This window comes from Helianthus annuus, chromosome 6 (genome assembly GCF_002127325.2).
Source record: "Helianthus annuus cultivar XRQ/B chromosome 6, HanXRQr2.0-SUNRISE, whole genome shotgun sequence".
Taxonomy (NCBI): Eukaryota; Viridiplantae; Streptophyta; class Magnoliopsida; order Asterales; family Asteraceae; genus Helianthus; species Helianthus annuus.
The window spans coordinates 72,257,671-72,280,201 of NC_035438.2; the positions used below are offsets into that span (position 1 = coordinate 72,257,671).

The following is a 22,531-nucleotide window of genomic DNA, read 5'->3' on the forward strand; positions in this document are numbered from 1 at the left end:
GTCTTCAATCAGATTCACCTATACTTCACTACAGTGGGTAACATGAAATAAAGCATACCAGAATCTCGAACCCAAGAGTCTTCACTGCCTTCCATTGAGTCCCAATGCAATAACCTCGATACATTCTCAGAAGCAGAATTTCCTATATGTATGACATTAACTCTCAAAGATGTCGACGCCTCAATGCAACCCCACCAAGTCAACTATGCCCAACTCCCATTGTCCCTGTTATCCCAACCCATGCCAAAACAACATTCCATGAGGCGCATCTCCACTCGTACTTCCTCAGCGATAAAGCTTCACCTAGTACGAATATAAAAATCATCTCAAATGTCAACCCACTAATCACCACCGAACAAGCAACTTCACAGTTCTAGATCGGCTAATTAGCAAACGGTTATAACAACAATCGAGCTTTCAAAAGAAAGAAAGTGATACCAAGGGTTCTATGACCGTACACATGATCAGTTAACACAAACCTTAACCGAATGATCATCCAAACGAACAATAGTACACATGACTTGCCACTAACCTCTTTTTTCACTTATGTCATCACCAGCTTACCTGCTGGTTCCATTTTCTTCAGGTTTTATCCATCATCAGTACCTCATCCAAGTTCCCATGGCAAACCAACCAACAAGAACCTAAATTCGTTGAACATTCCGATTACAACCATCTTGTCTTTAGTTATGACAAGAACAAATCAGAAACATTGAACAAACATAACAATGGAACGAGCCTAAACTTGACAGCTGTTCAACTGAACACTATCAAACAAACCTATTTGTTCTGGCAAAACTGATAAATCAAGTAACTGTAAATAAACTGTAAACAGATACCTCAAACTGATCTTCTGTAGACAAATCCGACCCGAAAGCTAAAATATCACAAACCCTGTTCCACAAATTTTTTCCGGTTGATAATAATTATCAAAACCCGAACTCATAAAACAAATCCTACTTAGCCCACAACCCAAACTCAATCAACGTTTGAATAAACCTCATCAGCGGCTCCAATCGAATTCAACAAACTAAACCTGCGACTCAAAGATTAAACAAAATGATACTAACCTTTCTTTGATAAGCCTTGGTAAAAAAATACCCATCGGTCAAATAGAAAAACCTTCTAGTCAAACCCCTTTTTTGAACGGCGCACGTGAAAACAACAAACGTCGCTTTTGGCTTTCCTCTCAGAGATGGTTTTTCCAGCTATCGATGCCGTCTACAGCTGCCAACACTAACCCAAACCCTAATCGCAATTTTTCAAACCCCGACAAACAAAACAGGTAATCGACATCCTCTGTGAATCGTCTCTTTAGTATGATCGTGTGTTCAACGAGTTAAAGCTCTGATTCCAGTGCATAGGTATCAAGTGGCGCAACGAAACTAACACACATGCACAAACGAATATCATGCACAGAAACTAATAAAACACGACACAAGAAATTTTACGTGGTTCTGCCCCAGTGGGGGACGTACGTCTACGGCCTGCTACTAGGTTATTTCACTAAGCTCAAAGGCGCAAAGACTACACTTACATGTCTGAATATATATAGAGATCTAATTAAGTTAAACAACTTAGGAACCAAAAAGCCTAAACCGAGCCAGACCCATGTCTTCTAATGTCAACCCCAAAAGCCCAATATACCAAGGACTTTACCAACCTAATAGATACAACTGAATAAAGTTACAGTTCTATTTAAGAGTTTGACAAATTAATATTTTTATCTGGACCAAAGTATTTCCAAATTATCTATATAAAAAACAAAGTTGAAACACACAAATCTAAGTAAAATAAAAATACAATATTTACCGAGTGTCAAAAAATGTTATAAAGCAAGATACACATAGTTCGAGTCGCTGCAAAGTGACTAGGGCTGTTCAAGAGAGGGCCGAGCTAGGACAAGCTCGGGCTCGACTCGATTATAAACCGAGCTGGCTCGGCTCGGATCGGATGTGAAATCGAGCTGAAAATCTAAACTCGGGCTCAGCTTGGTTTTAAACCGAGTTGGCTCGGCTTGGGTTGATTTGGCTCGATTTTAAAAAGAAATTTAATACATAGCTCTTAAAATTCAGTAGGAGTCTTTAATAATATTCAATAAAAAACATATCCCTAAGTTAACCTAATACATTAAAAGCCAAAATCAAGTTTAACAACACAAAATAAGTTTTAAATTTCAACGGAATACAATATTAGTTCTTTAGCATGACAATCGACCTTCAAATATGCCACATATATCAAATTACACTCCTAGATACATCTAAAAAAATCTATGTTTTTTGTGATATATTACAATGTTTTTTGTAATTTTAGGTGAAGAGCTTCTTTCAGACTCCTTCCCCTACAAGGAACTATTGAATGGGTTCCTATGAGAAGTTGAAGAAAAGGTATATCTTGCACTGTTTTGTGAGTTATAATTTTTTGTATTTTAGTTATAATTTTTGTATTTAATTAGTTTTTAATTCTTTAAAGATGTCTTTAATTTCTTTTTAAATCTATTTTTGTTTCTATAAATAGATTAGTGTTGTTAAAGACGATTTTTGTATTCGAAATTATGATTCGGTTTCTGTAAATAGACTTTGTTTCTATAAATAGATTACCGTTATATTTTTTTTAAACAATGGTTACTTCCTTTGCAGTTATGGATAATGAAAACAACGCTCCTTCGTTATTAAAGTCAATTGAGGACTATGATCCTATATTTTTCGAATTGTTCGTCGACCAAAAACAGGTTAGTTCAGTTTTGTTGGTGTTGTTTGTTTTTTGATATGTATAGTCTTTCTTTTTTATTTTTGTCTTTAGGTGTTAATATGAAATTTTATGTGATTATCTTTTGAAGTTCTTATGGTTTGTTTTGTGAGTTATAATTTTTTGTATTTAGTTATGATTTTTGTAGTTAGTTAATTGTTAATTTTGTAAAGATGTCTTTAATTTCTTTTTAAAGTTGTTTTTGTTTCTATAAATAGATTAGTGTTGTTAAAGATGATTTTTGTATTCGAAATTATGATTCGGTTTATGTAAATAGACTTTGTTTCTATAAATAGATTACCGTTAAATTTTTTTTTTAAAACAGTGGTTACTTCCATTGCAGTTATGGATCATGAAAACAACGCTCCTTCGTTGTTAAAGTTGATTGGGGACTATGATCCTATATTTTTGTTATGTTTCTTAAGTTTTCAGTTTTGTGCACACAATAAGTAATTGCAATTTATATGTTTTTTTTTCGATTGATAGGAAATATCATATGATTTTGCAACCTTATTGTGGTGAGAACAACTTTCATATGTCAATGTCTTAAAATTATTGATGATGATTTATCGTGAGTCATTGAGTTATAATTTTTGTATTTAGTTAGTTGTTAATTCTTTAAAGATGCCTTTGATTTCAATTTTAAAGTTGTTTTTGTTTCTATAAACAGATTACTGTTGTTAAAGATTATTTTTGTATTCGGAATTATGATTCGGTTTCTGTAAATAGACTTTGTTTCTATAAATATATCACCATTATATATTTTTTAAACAATGGTTACTTCCTTTGCAGTTATGGATCCTAAAAACAACTCTCATTCGTTGTTAAAGTTGATTGAGGAATATGATCCTATATTTTTGGTATGTTTCCTTAGTGATTTGATTTTTAAATTTTAAATTTTGAAATCAATCATTATTTTAAATTTAAATTTGAAAGTTTTCCATTAATGTGTTTGATTTTAAATTTCGAATCTGTAAATTGAATTTAAATTTGAAAGGTTAGACTTTCCTAATAAGTTTGCTTGATTTACGGGATTGGATATTAGTGATTTGATTTTCAGATTTTAAATTTTAAATTTTGAAGTCAATCATTATTTTAAATTTAAATTTTGAAGTAAACCATTATTGTGTTTGATTTTAAATTTTGAATGCTTTGAAATCCTGATGTTTTTTATGAGATGCTTTGACTATATTATTTGTAATTTTAGGGATGTGCTTTTATTTTGATTCATTAGGTGTTTATTTTAGATGGTCCGGAGTTTTTGGCTGCAACTATGTTGGACAGAGATATGCTTGCTATTGCTGTAAATTGGTACCATGTCGGTTGGTTTTGCTTGGTAAGGTTAGACTTTCCTAATAAGTTTGCTTGATTTACGGGATTAGATATTAGTGATTTGATTTTCAGATTTTAAATTTTAAATTTTGAAGTTAATCATTATTCTAAATTTAAATTTTGAAATAAACCATTATTGTGTTTGATTTTAAATTTTCAATTTCGAAGTCAATTATTATGTTAAATTTAAATTTGAAAGTTTGCCATTAATGTGTTTGATTTTAAATTTCGAATCTGTAAATTGAATTTAAATTTGAAAAGTTAGTCTTTCCTAATAAGTTTGCTTGATTTACGGGATTGGATATTAGTATACTTTGTTTATTGGGTTTTAACTAATAATTCGATTGACTCGGTTGTTAGATTTGTGACGATGCGTCGGACAAACAACATTGGGAAAATATACAGCCTTGAGCCTTGGTAAGTTAACACATTAGTTAAGGTTATGATATTTTTTCATGGCACCGACACATTATTGAGTAGTAGCGCATTAGGTTAGTGATATTAAAATTTGTGCCTTGAGAAATTTTGTATATTGATTGATGTTTGAAATTGATTGTGAGGTCTTTGATTGTGCATTGTATTGCTGATTGATGTATGATATTTTGTTGATTGGCATAAGGTATTAGATAAGATGTGTTTGAAGTTGTGAAGATGAATAAATGAGACATGTGTAGCATATATTAGTGAGTGCACAACACATTAGTTAGGGTTTTGAATTATTGCTACAGGTTAGTGATGTTAGAGATTGTGTTATGAGAAATGTGTAGATTGAATTATGTCTGTGTTTGATTATGACACCTTTGATTGTGCATGAAATTGCTGGTTATATGAGATTTTGTTGATTGTAGACAAATAAGTTTTTTTTTGGGTAAAGGGTTACCCCGGTTAAATGTAGACAAATAAGTTTGAACAGAACTTATTAGATTTGAAAGTTTGCCATTAATGTGTTTGATTTTAAATTTCGAAACTGTAAATTGAATTTAAATTTGAAAGGTTAGACTTTCCTAATAAGTTTGCTTGATTTACGGGATTGGATATTAGTGATTTGATTTTCAGATTTTAAATTTTAAATTTTGAAGTCAATCATTATTTTAAATTTAAATTTTGAAGTAATGGCAATCTGAGTCTGATTTTTTTCGTGATTAATATCCGCTTGAGTAACCCAATCCGAGTCTGATTTTTTCGTTAACGATTCTGGTAAACTTTCCCGATTTGGGTTTTCTGCAAGGCTAATCATCTAAATTAATTTGTTATTTTTATGGTTTACCATTGCATAAGTTAGTATAATTTGTTGACAAAGTTTTGTTTTGTGGGATAGTAGTCATAAATTGAGTAATATTCAAGGTTTATGTGTTTTTATTTTGATTCATTAAATAAGATGTGTTTGAGTAATATTCAAGGTTTATGTATATATGAGATTTTGTTGATTGGCATAAGGTGTTAGATAAGATGTGTTTGAAGTTGTGAAGATGAATAAGTGAGACATGTGTAGCAGATATTAGTGAGTGCACAACACATTAGTTAGGGTTTTGAATTATTACTACAGGTTAGTGATGTTAGAGATTGTGTTTTGAGAAATGTGTAGATTGAATTATGTTTGTGTTTGATTGTGACACCTTTGATTGTGCATGAAATTGCTGGTTATATGAGATTTTGTTGATTGTAGACAAATAAGTTTGAACAATTAGATTCACATTTAAGTATAAAAAATGAGAGGTTTTTATAATCTGAATTATATTCTGAACGAAAAACTGAAAGGAAAAGGAAAAAAAGAATAATTTAACACAGAGAAAAGAGGATAGAGAGAGAGTTGCCACATTTTTAAAACCAAAAATATAAGGTAACCATGCTTCTAAAATCTACTATACTTTTTAATAATATTTTGTGAAAAATGGACTATATTGGGTAGGTAGTCAAACATGGTTTTTAGGGTCAAAACGGCTGTGTTGGGTTGACTCGGGACACTTTTATGAAAAACTTGATGTTTCTGACCTTAATAAACCATTTTTGTAGATGACCAATGTATATCTCTATTTGAGGAATTCTCCAAAGATCCAGAGCCGATTGTTTTATAGAGCTGTGAAGTTGCGTTACACATACTGGATTTTGAACGATCCAACAAACCATTCGAGGTACTTGGAAGATTAAGTCTCTTATCTGGGTGGTTGTTACAGGTTTAGGATGTTAAATGATTTTGGATGTACTTTGCGATGTCGATGATGCAGAGATGTTGGTGAAGCTCAGGTTAACAACTTCATGTGTATATTTTAATGAATAAAGTTTTTGTTGTTTATATTTTCTAATTTAAACTTTTAATTAACTTCTAAATTTAATTAAATGAGTTTGTTTTGCAAGTTCGAACAACTTCATGTGTATATTTTATTATAAAAAATAAAAGTTTTTTTTTGTTTCATGGGTCGTTCAGAGAGGCAAGTTTCTGCCTCCGGTTCTTGCCCGAAGTTTCTGACCTTACTCGCAACCCATTGACTACAACTTTCAATTCAAAACAATTATAAAAAAATTACGTTTGAAAACATGTATTTTTATTTTATTTAATGACATAACTCGATTAATATAAAGTAAATTTTTCTACCCTCGAAGTTCGCGGGTGATAACCCAGTTATCTATATAAAAAACAAAGTTGAAACACACAAATCTAAGTAAAATAAAAATACAATATTTACCGAGTGTCAAAAAATGTTATAAAGCAAGATACACATAGTTCGAGTCGCTGTAAAGTGACTAGGGCTGTTCAAGAGAGGGCCGAGCTAGGACAAGCTCGGGCTCGACTCGAATATAACCGAGCTGGCTCGGCTCGGATCGGATGTGAAATCGAGCTGAAAATCTAAACTCGGGCTCAGCTTGGTTTTAAACCGAGTTGGCTCGGCTTGGGTTGATTTGGCTCGATTTTAAAAAGAAATTTAATACATAGCTCTTAAAATTCAGTAGGAGTCTGTAATAATATTCAATAAAAAACATATCCCTAAGTTAACCTAATACATTAAAAGCCAAAATCAAGTTTAACAACACAAAATAAGTTTTAAATTTCAACGGAATACAATATTAGTTCTTTAGCATGACAATCGACCTTCAAATATGCCACATATACCAAATTACACTCCTAGATACATCTAAAAAAATCTATGTTTTTTGTGATATATTACAATGTATATAAAAATAAAATATATTATAAGTAAAATAATCCGAGCTAAGCTTGAGCCGAGCTACCAAACGAGCCCAATATGAGCCACTCCGACTTGTTATGAGCCGAGCTAGGCTCAGTTTCTTCTGATCGAGCCGAGCGGCTCAGTTTCAAACCGAGCCATTTCGAGCCTTGGTTTTAAAAAGCACGCCTTAGTTGCGCCTAAGCGCAAAGCAACCTAAGGCACGAAGAGGATCACCTTGAGTGACATAAGGCGAGCTGAGTACGAAAAGTAAGCGCCTTTGTCGCTTTTTTAGATGAAATCAAAGGCGCAAAGCATGCGATTTATGTATAAAGACTTGAAAAATAGGTTTTATGCTCAAGAACGCTGATGAAGATCACAAAATTAAACCTTACTTGCGATGATGATGAAGAACCCTAGTGAAAATGGAGCAGACGATGGAGATGGAAGTTGGAGATACTGACGGCTGCGTTTCTTTCTCTCTATTTTAACCTAAAACTCTTTTATTTACATATTTCATCCTCAGTGTTTTCGTTTTTATAAATTTTAACCTAAATCTCTTTTTATTAAGTTACATATTTCAATCAGATTCACATTCCTGGACAATTCTGAAGTCGGAACTACCCCATCCTCACGAATTTCAAAAAATGCTGGAATTTCATCTGAAAATTTTTATTCCCCCTCATTTTTGCAAATTCTGACGTCTCATCACTGAATTCCCCCTCAAACTGAGCAATTCAGTCTTCTGTCATCTCTGAAAAACTTGACTACACTGAACATATGACAATTTCTGCCCCGAATGTCAGTTTATCATCTATGCGGATTTAACGTTACGGCCCATAAATAGTCAGATACTTCAGATAATAGACATGCTGCACCAGTAGTATCATGACTACCCCACTAAATTCTACAATCCGTGATAGCATCATCAAATATGTTGGCTAAAGTTCTATGTTGGCTAAAGTTCTGGACGAAATGACAATTAAATGTCAAGTGTCCCTTCGTACGAGGCTAGAAATGCCCCTTCGTATGAAGCTGTGAAATTTGACAATTAAGTTCTCATGCCTGTTTGTATGAACCCGGATGTGCCTTCGTACGAACCCATGAGTGGATTCGTACCAACTTGTATAACAGTTCGTGACATCGGTTCGTACGAAGCTGCGCTGATTTCTCAAGAACACTTCCAAACACATTTTTTAATCCAGAATCTTCATTTCTTTGAATTTCATGATGAAATTTCACAGGATTATGCGAAAATCAATTCCGAACATAATGATGTCTTCAATTTCGAATTCCATCCGTGAATGGAACTTTAATTTGATGTGTTTTCGATATTTTACATCAAAACTCACTACACATCCAAAATTAATGAGCGTAGGTGATTCAATCAACTGTTAGATCGATTGAATCAGTACCGTAGCTCTGATAGCAATTGAGAGTCCAGGATCTGGTGAGTTTGACGAAGCTTTGGTCCCGAGATAACCGGTTCAGTGATAAGAAATGAGTAGAAGTAGAAACGACACCGAACAAGTTAATTTAATCTGGTTTCTATTCAAAGTGTAACGTTACATACCCGTGAAACCAGTTGGACAACATCTCCCCTCAGGGAACCAAAAGCTTGTCCAACACAAGACCCAACACCCATATATATAGGCTTTGTGCCTTTGTACGAAGCTGCACCTAGTGCCTTCGTACGAACCGACTAAATTGCCCGTTCGTACGAAGGGACTCCCTTCGTACGAAGGAGCTGTAACATCACAAAACCTTCGGTTCGTACTGGATTTCATACTATTCTATACAATATTCAACGCACGCTCAATCTAGCCTATTCGAACAGTGGCAAACATACAAAATATGCACCAACAAACGTTTTTTAATTGTGTATTTTTCTCTTATTTCATTAAGAGTTGTACTTCTTTAATTTGTACATTTAGCTTTTTATGTTGTAAATAGATGTTACTTATACATTAAATGATATACATCTTTTATTTATCTAATGTTTTATTGTAAAAATATTAATATAATAGTAAAATATTATATGAATCTAATTTAAAAATGTTATATTAATACTTTGCGCCTCGTGTATGGAAATCCTGACGCTTTCGCGCTTTGTGCTTCGATTTTAGACCCCATCGCTTTTGTGCGCTTCACGCTTTTTAAAACCAATTTTCGAGTGAGCTTTTTACGAACTAAATTCAAACGAGCTTCCAGCCGTGGAGAACCTTATTATGTTTTATCATCCTACTAGTAGTAAAACCCGTGTGCAAACACGGGTGGTTTTTAGAAAACCATGTATAACACATTTTAATAGAAAGTATAGATAGGTATATAGATATTGTACCAAAACGTGTTATCTATTATAGCTAATAGACAACTATAAACATAGATCATCAGTTAATATATCAGTTACGTACGACTATTTACATTCTCCTATCCAAAAAAGGGAGTACCCACCCATTGACAATGTAAACTGTTTATAGAAATAAGTACATATAAAAGATGTCTAACGAACTTAATAGAATTTGAATACAACTTAAGTTTCAACAAACATTAACTACGAACACACGATCACTTACCTCAACAACTTTTACCAAAGCTCAATCAAGAGTGTGTTACGCAACAACATCTCCTTTGCTACATGTTGTGTCCTGGTTACATATGCTACTGGAGACAATGTCACAGCTGCAGATCCAACAATCTCCCTATACAATAGATGATAGCAAAACCCTTTTTATTACTGATCTTTATTTCTTATCAACATCTCCCCGATTTGTCCTTTGAATTGTAGTTCAAAGTCTAGAGAGAACATGTCTTCTTCATCATCCCTTTCAAGTTGAAGGTCCAATAAATCTTGGAGATCGTATGCATTCACATTATATGCACTATCCATTTTAACCTCTTCAACACTACCATCTGATCTGATCAAAGTCAATACTTGGGTTTTTTAGCATGACTTCCACTTTACTATTTTTGGACTAGCTGGCTTTCTAGGGACAAGATTTATTTGAGATGAGTTTGGGGATTGAGGTCTGCTTGCTAACTGTTTGATTGTTTCAGCAATTTGAGCAGCAAATTGGTTAGCAGCGTCATCCACTCCAAATTGAAGTTGGTTTATGATGGCCTCTTTTCTATGTTCATCATACTTCTTCTCATCTTCCGCATCCATCTGCTTTTGCCTTTTTAATTGATTTAAGGCACTGATGGGTAAAGCAGATAATGAGAACAACTTTTTAGGGGCATGGGTCTGTTGAGGCCTACCAGCAGTGGTATCAATATATACTAGCTTCTAAGGAATATTTGGGTCTTTCTTTCTGAGCTCTTCTAGCTTTCTATAGGTCTCATCAACATTCTGCTTTAACCATCTTGCAATTGATATTGCAGGCCCATATCCCACAGCAACAAGCTCTGCTCTCCTTCTTTTGTACCTTAATGCCTCATCTTGATCAACCTGCTTGTATTTGTTCCAATTTGGAGCAGTTCTTTTGATCTTAGGATCTTTTTTCATCATTTCAATTCTGTTAATTTCTTCTTTGAGAGCATCTAGAGGCCAATCTTTGAACTGAGACTTGTTAGCTTTGTACGGCTTGGTGTGAATGATGATGTCTAAATAGTCAACCCTTAATTCCTCTTGAAGATGAGCATTTGGTGGCAACTCTGACATGGACTTACTCAGGTCTTTAGCAAAGTCTTCAAGTTTCCTGACTTTACTAAGCTGATGTTGATACAAACCCTGGTATCTCCTATCTTCTAACCCTTTACTTTCTTCTTTGGCAATATGCTCTCTCTGCTTGTTTGGCTTTCAACTTTAAGTATTCATCCATATTCTGAGGTGTTCTAAAGCCTAATAGAGATGGGAAGGTTCTTTTGGGTGGATCCTCTTCCTTATAAAATTGTATCATTTCATCTTGGACTGCAAGCAGTTCCAGAGGATATTGAGTTGCCAAAGCTCTGACAGGTGGCATGTAACCAATGGGTGGATGATTAAGTGGGTTTGTTTGTGGAGATGATGAGGGTGGAATGATTTGAACAGGAGCAAATGCTAAAGGCATGGGTGATGGAATCTCCTTTTCTTCTTATTCAAGTACAACAAATTTTATTTTTCTGACATAGGCAAATTTTGGAGGAGGAGGAGGAGTCTTTGATGGAGAAGGTGGTTTAGGTGAAAAGGTTGATTGTGAAGGGAATATTTGAGATGTTGGTGGTTGTGTTGAAGGTGGAGGATCAAAATGAATGGAAGTAGTGGATTGTCAAACAACTGTTGAAACAACTGGTGTCTCAACAGTTGTTGCCTTAACATATGCTGATGCTTTTAGTGCATCAACATCTGTTAGTTTTAGTGGTGAAGATGGTGGTTTTGAAGCTGTTTTCAGCTTCTTTTGAGGTGAGGGTTTAGGTTTGGTTGAAGTAGTGGTTTGAGGCTTTTTAGAAGCAGCAATGATTTTGGGGAATGTGTGAATTGGAGGTCTGTTGTTTCTGAAAGATTTTCTTCTATTAGAAGTGCCAATATTTTGTGTTTGGTTTTCTCTTTTCATCTTATCCTCCTGTTCCTTCTTCCAAACATCTCCTTTGCTTTCTATTATATCTTTTCTCTTCTACTTTGTCACAATATCATCATTTGTTTGGATGTTAAGGGTCTCATCAACTCCCTTTTTCTTTCCAACATCAGATTTTTCAGAGGATTTTGCAGAAGTATCTTTGGCAGACTCTGGCTTTTGTTTTCGCTGACCTTTTGGATTTGCTTTAGGATCAACATCTAGCTTTCTCATTGAATCTTTCTCCCCCTTTTTGGAATCATCTTGATCATCCTTTTCAAAAACAGGTGCAGGGGAAGTGCCAGTAAGTTTAGCAAGGGATTCTTTGATACCCCTTATATCTGCTTGAGTATCTTTGTACCTAGCCTCAACCATAACTCTGATTAGTTGCATGTGTGAGTTGTGTTGAATTTCAGCTAATTCCCTTTGAGCTGCAAGTATTGGTTACACTGAATTCCATAACTCTTGGGAGATTTCCTGATGGCTAGGCTGACTTTTAGAAGCCTCCAACACTTGTTTCATCATTTCTTTCATTTCCCCAACAGTGTTTTCAAAGGAAGACATTCTAGCCGTCAATTCTCTGTATCTTAATTCATCACCTAACTTAATAGGATCATCTGAATTCCCAGCATAGGTGGTTGTATCTGCCTTGGTGAGGGAGTAGACTCCAAATCATCAGAAGCAGATGCCCCCTTTTTCTTGGTTCTGGGGACTTCCCTCTGCAGTAGTGGTTACCTTAGTAGACACAGTAGTGGTTGCCTTCAAGGGAGTCTTAAAGATGAAACTACTATCCAAATGTAAATCAATCCAAATGTAAATCAATTGATTCAACATTTGTAGTAGCTGCTCCACTTGAAATACCATCAAGAATCTCGTGAAATACATGAGGTGTAGCCTCCTCAACTATTTGTGGGATAGCTATTTGAACAGGTTCAGACACAACCAATGTTGAAGTTAAACTCTTAGTAATGTGTTGGTGAGAGGGGCTGCTATGAGTCTGAATATCAATAGTTTCAAACAATGTTACAAAGGTTGGTGGACTAGGAGATGAAGGGATTAGTGTGGAAAGAGACATTGCCCTGGGAAAAGAGCTTTTAAGCATACTTTCAAATGAAGGTATGGCATCATATTGTGGTGCCCCTGTGTTTACTATATGTTCCTTTAGTGAGGAATCATGAGGAGTTTGGTTTAAGGGTTGAGATCTTTCCACATGTTGTGAGGAAGTAGCAACAGTGGTTTCTAGTGACATTTGTGTTGTCACAGGATTAACCTCTGGGATCTAATCTTCCAGAGGACTCATTTTTATGGGTTTGGTGGGCTTTTTGGATTTTGTTTTGGTCTTTTTGGGTTTTGTTTGTGGGGGTTTCACAACAGTGATTGTATTGCTGCGATCACCAAGAGCAGTGGGCTCAGCAACAGAGGTTTGAGGAGCAGATGTGGACTCATCTAAAATTTGCTCATTCATCTTTGCTTGTTTTTTGGAAACATTTGACTCTTTGGCCATAAGGCGAATAAAAGTTTCAGATGTTAGACTATTCATTTTAAAAGTTGTACCTTGTTCAAAAGCTTTTTGAGAAATATATTTTTGCAGGTAGTAGCTTAATAGTCTAGGAAACATAAGAGAAGCAACATTTTTCCGTTTTTAATGTTTTTCACATTTGTAACCAAGTCAGTAAACAGTGCCTGGGAGTAGTTAAAATCAGTATTTGTCAAAACTGCGTACCCCAAATACTGATTTTTCAAAAGTATTTCATTAAAAGCAGTGGTTTTATTTAAGAGACAGGTTAAGAGAGTATGGAATAGGAATTTCATAGGTGTTGGAAAATTTGGCTTATAAACAGTAGCCTTATTCAACTGTCCTTTTTGGGAAAGATGTCTTACCTGCCAAGTCGTTTAACCTAAAGGTTGTTGATATGGTAGTGGGGGTAATAGCAACCAATTCACCTGTTGGGATTGAACCCTACCAAAGGAAACAATAATTAAAGCCAAAACTGGATCAGAGCAGTGGATCCAGAATAAGCAGATGTTATGCATACAAGTCTCTCCCCTTGAAAGTGGTTTCAACATCTGCTGACCTCCTATCTACTGATCATACAGACTGCTGACCTACAACTGCTAATCAAGTCAAAGACTGATGAAGAACTCAAGCCCTGCTGCCCAATCTACTGCCTTAAGTCAAGCATTGCTGATCATGACAAGTACTGCTGGGTTCACAGCAGTGGAAGGATGCAACAATAGTTTTGTTTACTTTATGTAATGAATTGTAATATCAGTAGTTAGCATAGCAGAGGTTGTATAGATCAGAGGTTAGAGTTTGTTAGGAGGTTAGATGTCACTTTCATGGTGACGTCAGCTTAGATGCTTCAGTGGTTTGCTCGTGCCTATAAATAGAACAGTGCTCTGTACTGTTCTATTTAGCTCTTTCACTATCTTCTTCCTGCACGAACAAATACTGTGAGCTCAGGCTGAGGGGGAGTTTGTTGCATACTTGCAAAATTGTAATCGTTTTTGAAATTAAATTCAATCATTCGGTTCAATGTTAAACTTGTATGTTAAAAGCATTTCTCCTGTTTGATTGTGAAAAGTTTGCTTCCATCTTAATTCCGTTGCACAACTCATTCATCTTCATCTTTATTCAAACGTAAAACACAATCAAAACCAAACTCAGATCCTAACAATTGTTATCAGAGCTTGGACAGTCAAATTTTGATTTAACAATCATTTTGACATAAATAGTCCAGCTCACAATCGTTGATACTGATAGTTTGTTCGTTTCGTTGAAAAACAGAGTAAGGTTTAATCACCATTAAAGTTGATTAATCAGTGCCTGTAAAACAACCAGGATGACGTCACAATCACAAGATGATAAAATAACATTGGCTCTCTTTTCAAACCACCCATGCTTAAACGTAATGAGTACAACATCTGGGAGAGAAGGATGGGTCACATCCTTGCTCAACAGAATACTGGATGTTGGAGGTCTGTTGTTTTTGGTCCCCATGTTCCTATGGTGCCAAGTGCTGAGGATGCAAAGAAGTTCGTACCTAAACTAACTGAAAACTATACTGAAACTGATTTTCAAAAGTTCGAACTCGATGCCAAATCATTTAGCATCATAGCCTCTGCATTGCCTAATGAAATCTATGATGGGCTGTTACATTGTAATAGTGCGAAAGAATTGTGGGATGCATTGAAGGAACAATTTGGGGGGACGAAAGAGGTTATTGAAAACAACAGGGAAATTCTGAAACAGCAGTATGAAACATTTTGTCACATCAAGGGTGAATCATTAACCCAACAATTTGAACATTTTAGCTGTCTCATTAGTGAACTGAGGCTTGTTAAAGTTACATTTCCGAATGCAAATCAAAATAGCAGGTTCCTTAGATCACTACCTGAAAAATGGGACACAATTGCTTTTGTCACTAGAAACTCAGCTGAGTTCAAAGATCTGACCCTGACCCAACTCCATGGTAGACTCCTGACCTATGAAAGGGAGTTAAACCAGAAAAGGAAGTTGCAAGAGTCTGGTAAAGTTGCTGATGACTATTCATTTGGCAGCACAACTCTTTTTGGTCAGGAAGAATCTGGTAGCAGTAGTAAGGATCAGAGTTATGATCATTTTATTGACATCACTGCTGGTGGAAATTTTAACAACTCTGATTCTCACTCTGCAAATTATGCTTTCACTGCAAATTGTGAAAACCAGATGTCAGATAACTTGTGCTTTGAACTCAATGATTTGCAACACTTTGATCCCACTGACTTAGAAGAGATAGACATCTTGCATCAATTGGCTTTGCTTAGTGTTAGAACAAGCAAATTCTACAAAAGAACAGGGAGAAAATTCCCAAGACTTCATGGGAATTTGAGGGTGGGGTTGGATAAATCAAAACTAAAATGTTACAAGTGCAATAGGCTAGGTCATTTTGCTAGGGAATGCAGGAGTCAAACCACTGGTCCAATAATAACTCATCCCAGCTCAAACCCTAGACCACAACATCAAAGCACTGTGCAATATATCCAATATACCCCTGCAACACATGTTAACACTGCTCACTATGCTACAACCCCTGTGCATGTGCATTATGTTCAAACCACTGTTCCACAAATTCAGTATGTTCAAGCCCCTGTCCCTCAGGCACAAGTGCAACCTGCTGCACCCCAACAAGCTGCTCCAACAGTTGTACAACCAGATCAACAAAGTTTCTTTACCCAAGGCTTTGTTGACTGAAGCAGCATGCCTAATGAGCTTGGTGATGAAAATTTTGCACTCTATACTTCTAATGATAATTTTAATGATGAATTTTGTTTGATGGCATTAGAGTGAATACCAGAAGGGGTTGAAACTGAAGGTGAACAGCTAAGTGCTGAAACAGTGGATGGAGTTGCTGAAGCAGTGGTTACTGCAGTTGCTGGTGAACTACTACTGGGAGAAAATTCAGAAACCCTGATTGGACCACTGTCTGACCCCTGGTCCAAAGAAGACACAGAGAAAGAATAAAAGAAGAAAGCTGGTGAGGAAGAAGTTAGAGCTGATGGAGAAGATGATCATCAATGTGATTGTGCCATGATGGCTGCTGCCAAGGTATCACCTCAAGTTCTTGAAAAACTGTGTTCAGACAAATGTATTATTGCATTTGCTAACATTAAAGAGGTAAATGAAAACCTTAGGGATAAAGTCTTGTCTGATGAAGTCAAATTTGAAAAGTCATTAAAAGAACTTAGAAACAAATTGGCTGAAAAAGATAAAGAGATCAGCAGTCTCAAAGAAGAGCAGAGCATAACCAAAACTCAACTCCAAACTATGGTAGAAAAATACCAAGTTTGCAAAAAGGAGTTGGAGTCCACTCAAATCACCTGTGAAAGATGGGTGGAATCTTGTAAAGGGTATGAGGTTATGCTTGCAAAACAGCTTGAAAGCAATGTCAAGTTTGGTATAGGACATAGAAAATATGATGATCTTGTAAACACTGCTGGAAAACAAGCTGGTTCAACTGAAATAGTACCAACCAACAAGAATGGCCAAGAAGTTAAAATAACTGACAAACTTAGTAACAAAATTACTCTGGAAAGATCTGTGGGATCCTCAACTTTTGAGGAGATTGAGAAATATCAATTTAAACCCACATGGTCTGATGAGTGTGACATCCTGGAAAATTTCAAACCAATGGATTTCACAACCACTGATGGTGTAAAAGCTCCAAAAGCAAAGGTTATTCCTATCAAAGATATCCTAGTAGAGGTTCAAAACTCTATTCCTAAGGAATCTGAGAAAAGGAAGAAAAGAGAAAAGATTAAAAACCTGTTTTGTGATTTTTGTGAAAAGAGGAATCATCTAACAAAAGACGGTTTTCATCTAAAAGCATATGATCTAAACAAAACAAGTGTCATTGTACCTGTTGAAAGCTGCACCATCTGTGGTAAAGATAACCACAAAACTCAAAAATGTGTGTATCTCAAGAACTTTGATATAAAAAAGAACGAGTACACTGCAAAAACATCTTTGAGTCCATCAACATCATCTGTCAAATTCACAAAGAAGCAACCATTGTTTGTGCCAGTCCAAACAGCTGTCACAAAACAGCTGAACCAAACATCTGTTCAAAGAGATGTTCAAGTGACTGATGCACCCCCTGCCAATCAATTCAAGAGAGGTAAGGGACAACCATCATACCAAAGGATCCCACATGTTTATGCGGCTTACAAAAAGCCCTCCAAACCAAGAGTGATCAGGCATCCTTTTGGTTATCAACAGGTGATTGTCCAAGACCCCCAACAGTGGTTAGAGAAAAACATTCCCAAAAATGTTCAAACCCCTAAGCTAACCACTGTCCATGCATCTGCCACCATCCCCGACACTGTTGAGACCCCATCCAAAGCCTTATTGGCTTTGGAGACCTTAATGAACTAATCCTTTTACTTCATGTGCAGGGAGTTTCTGCATGCTTCGATAGTCTTTGGTATGTAGATAGTGGAGGCTCCAGGCACATGACAGGATGTAAAGCCTTTCTTCAAGACTTCAAAATTCATGGAGGGGGTGATGTATCCTTTAGTAATAATAGTAAAGGGAAAGTTCTGGGGTCTGGTACAGTGAAATCTGGTAATGTAAAATTTGAAAATGTCAATCTAAAATTCAACCTCCTGAGTGTTTCCCAAATGAGTGATAAGGGGTATGGATCATTCTTCACAAAGGAGTGTTGTAGGATTGTTGGACCAGAAATGGTTGAAAAGATTGAAGCAATAATCAAAAATGGTAAAACTAGACTTGTTGCTCAAAGAAGTGGCAATGTTTATGTTGTTGATATGTCAAAAGAGTGTCCCAGAACTGATGCCTGCCTGTTCTCACCTGCATCAAACAAAGAGACAGAACTATGGCACAGAAGATCGAGGCACACAAATCTTAAGACATCACTGCCATTTCAAAACAGGGGCTGGTAAGGGGTTTACCTCAAAAACTGTTCACCTGTCCTGAGCTTTGTGTTTCCTGCCTAAAAGGAAAACAACATAAAAGCTCCTACAAATCCATTGATGAGTCCAAAACAACCAAATGTTTGCAAATGCTTCATATGGATTTGTTTTGCCCAGTGAAAGTCATGAGTCTCAAGAAAAAGAGATACTGTTTGGTTATTGTTGATGACTTCTCTAGGTTTACATGAACTTACTTTTTACACTCAAAAGATGAGACTGTAGGCATTCTACAAGACTTTGTGAACAGGTTGAAAAGCAATTCGACCTTCCAGTGAAAATCTTCAGAAGTGACAATGGCGCAGAGTTCAGGAACAAGGAGTTGGATGATTTCTGTGTGTCAAAAGGAATTGTGAGGCAGTACAGCATTCCAAGGACACCAAAACAAAATGGGGTTGTTGAAAGAAAGAACAGAACTTTGATTGAGGCTGCCAGAACCATGCTTGCAGATTCAGGTTTGCCATTAACTTTTTGGGCAAAGGCAATAAACACTGCTTGCTATTTCCAAAACAGAGTTTTGATAAACCCCAGGCATCAAAGACTGCATATGAAATGCTGTATAAAATAAAGCCATTAATCTCATATTTCAAAGTTTTTGGCTGCCCACGTTTCATTTTAAACTTAAAAGATTCTATCTCAAAGTTTGTAGCCAAAATTGATTTTGGTTATCACCTGGGATACTCAACCACTGCTAAGGCCTACAAAGTGTTTAACACAAGGACTAAAACAGTGGAAGAGACTTTGAATGTAAAGTTCAATGAACTTTCATCACTGAAAATCCCAGCAAATCCTGCAGATTTGTTTAATCTTGATAAATTCACTTTTGAAAATACTGCTGTCAAGACTAACAGTGCAGCCAGAGAATTCATCACTAGACTATGGGTATGAGATCATCACTCCTCAGCAAAAGTCTGCCACAATGGGAAGAGCAGCAGATGTTCAAAACAGCTGTCAAAGCTCAACCACTGCTACCTCAACAGTTGTTGACCAAAGTAGCCCCTTAACCACTGCTTCCACATCATCAAGCACTGTTGATAAAAATCCTCAAACAGTGGATCAAAGTCAGCATGTGTCCACACCTTTACCCCCTATGCCACCACCTTTTGAAGCCACTGCTGGGTCATCAAAGTCACCAGCAGTGGTTAGCTCAGATGATTCTGTTGGTGCAGTTGTCTGTCAACTTCATCTTCGTTCGAGTCTTGGATTAGTACTGACAGATCTAGGCACGTTATACAAGAAAACAAACGAAATTAAGCTTGGAGCTAATTCCGCATGGAATTACCAAGGGTAATTCCGCACGGAATTAACTAGCTAATTCCGTTTGAACAATGTAATTTCGTTTCAGTGTAATTCCGTGTGAAAAAGTAATTCTGCATGAGACATGTTCAAGCGGAATTACCAGTCTATAAATAGGTGCTAGGTCTTGTCATTTCGTACAAAATTAGTTCCAGTGAGCCGAAGTGCTGCCGAAGTGTCTACTGAGTTGTAAACCGTGTGTTTTCAATAAAAGTGACAGTTAATAGTGATTCTGGTGTTACACAAGCTAAACGAAGACTATTTCAATGAATTCCGCCTTTGATATAGTCTGAGTACTCTTCTGATCGACTCATTTGGTCGGAAAACCGATCCTACATGTGGTATCAGAGCTCAGGAGGAAGAGTTCTTACCGTTTAGCTCGTTTTCGCTGGAAAATTTTGATTTCTACACCTTCTTTTCTCAATTGAACAAGTTTTAACGGTCAAAATGATCTGAACTTCACATATTACAAGCGAAACAGTGTTTTAACAAATCCTTGAGAAAATTGGACTTTAATTCAACTTAAAACTGATAAAATTCGTAATTCCGCTTGAGAATCAGTTCGAACAAAATGACATCAGCTTAATTCCGTTTGGAATTGTACCTTAATTCCGCACGAAATTACAGTTTGAAGTTAATTTTGTTTGAAACAGCAGCTAATTCCGCACGGAATTAGTAATTCCGCTTGAAATTGTTCAAACAAAATTATAATTTCGTTTCAAAAGCGTAATTTCGTTTGCTCTGGTTCCTAATTCCGCACGGAATTAAATTCCGTTTGATCAATTCAAACGAAATTAGGTACTTTCATTTGTATAGCTAATTTCGTTTGAATCTTAATTTCGTTTGAAGGATTATTGCAGGTAATTCCGCTTCAACAGATAATTTCGTTTGGAGTGATTTCATTTGAAGGAATTTCGTTTGAAAAATCATACTGTGTGAAATTTGTTAGGGTTGCTTGAAATTTGAACAAAATGTTTGATGAAAAAGATAACTATTATTTTGAAAATTTTAATGACTGGTATCGAGGGTATTTGGACAATAGTTATAGAGATGTGAGAAAGGATGGTTGGGTGAAAAGGTTTAAATACTTTGTGTGTTTGAAAAATGAAAAATTGATTGCCCTAGCAAACCGATATGAAGTCTTACTTGAACATTTAAAGGATCATGAGATTTATTTGTCAGATGCAGAAAAGATAGCAAAGTTTGCAGATGCATTACCTGCAGATTGGATTGAAATTTTGAAAAATGAAAAAAGGATTCAAGTTTTTCAAAATTACATCAGAGTTCATCAGCAAACTTAAAACTCATGAGTATGAAATTTATAAGAAAAAGAAAGAATTGAGGATGAAATAAGAGTGAATCTAAATGAAATGAATTTAGATGTGATAGTTGAAATAAACAAAAGAATCAATGTATGTTGGGTAGCAAAAAGAAATTTGAATTACGATATTAAGAGGGGTTGTTATATAGATGAAAACACGAATCCTCTTGATTTCGTTAATTTTTTTTTGTGCAGGAACATACAAGACAGAGAAAAAGGAAATACCAAAGAAAGAAGAATCTGTGAAACCTGCAGCGGTACTTACTGAAGCAATATTAAAGAAAGAGATTCAAGTTGAGAAGAAACAGGTTGAAAACATTTGAGCTTTGAAGGATGAGAAGAAAGCTGATGATAAACAGATTCTTGAAATGCGCGTAACGTGTGAAAAATTAGAATTATGTCAAACTCTTGAAGGAGATTGAGAGTTTGACATTGGAAATCAAAAATTTGAAAGAAAAAGAAAAAGTGTTTGAAAATAAAATAAAATCTTCAGAAGATAAAGATTTTTGGATAAAACTTGAAAATAAAAATTTGAAAGAAAATGAAACAAAATTTCAAGATCAAATAAAAGTTTTAGAAAATGAAAAATCTGTTTTTGAAGAGAATAAAACTAAAAGTGAAAAAACAATCAAGTCTCATCTTGAGAAAATTTCTCAGCTTGAAAATGAAGCTGAGAGTGCAATAAATAAAATTGATGAACTTGAAAAGAAATTGAAAAGTTTTGTGACCTCTTCAGAATTTCTGAATCATCTTTGTCCAAAACCGATCAATTCTGTTCCTATAAGTGACAATGTCACAACTTTTGACAAAGTCAAAATTGAATATTGTGATGAGAAAACTGATGATGAAATTGAGAAAAAGAAAATCTTTTTGGAATTAAGAGAAAAATTTCAAGAAACTGTTCCACAATCAACTGAAAAAGGTGTATGCTCTACGCAAAGACCTTTGAAGAAGAAAATAGAGCAGAAACAAAAAGTTAAAAATTCAGAAAATATTCAAAACAAGAATAAAAGCTCATCAGTTCAATCATCCAATTATGACAAAAAACCATAAAAACTGAAAAATCAAAACTCACAAAAAGTTGGTAATAAGAGGTGCAGGTTTGACTACAGTGCTTCAAAGCCAAATCCAGCTCTTAGGAGGAGTGATGATTACCACATAGCCAGACAATGCTATGATCTGAGTGTTTGGTGTGAAAGTGGTGAATGGTACGATAACAGAGTGTGTTACTCTTGTGGTGTTCAAGGACACATTGTTGTTAACTGCCAAAATTAGTGGTTTGAGATGAGGAGATGCTATAATTGCCAACTCAAAGGTCACATTGCCAGAGATTTCCCAATGAGATCAAATGAAAGATCGAGTGCTGAACTCAGAAAAAGGTGATGAAATCAGTCAAAGTCAAAGAAAAGCCCAAGGAACTAAAAGTTCCAGAACAGAAAGTGAAGCTTTCACGAGGGCAGAAAGACAGATTGAGGAAGAAGAGGAAGAAAGCAAGAAAGTATCTTGAAAGGATCTTGTCCTCGGATACAACCGATAAACCAGATAAAAGTTCTGATGAATCGATTTGCTCAACAAAGGGTTGTCAGTCAAGCAAAACGAATTCTTTAGATACAAATCTGAGGACAAAAGAGAGGATAAAGAAAGAAAAATTAACTAATCAAACTGATAAA

At 35.5% G+C, this 22,531-nt stretch overlaps 1 long non-coding RNA gene across 1 annotated transcript; it reads left to right on the forward strand.

The window, feature by feature from the left end:
- Positions 1–4,000: 4,000 nt before the first annotated feature.
- Positions 4,001–6,188, forward strand: LOC110874814. Its single transcript, XR_002556239.2, has 3 exons — positions 4,001–4,089; positions 4,441–4,497; positions 6,094–6,188. It is a non-coding gene; the product is annotated as an uncharacterized LOC110874814 (long non-coding RNA).
- Positions 6,189–22,531: the final 16,343 nt, after the last annotated feature.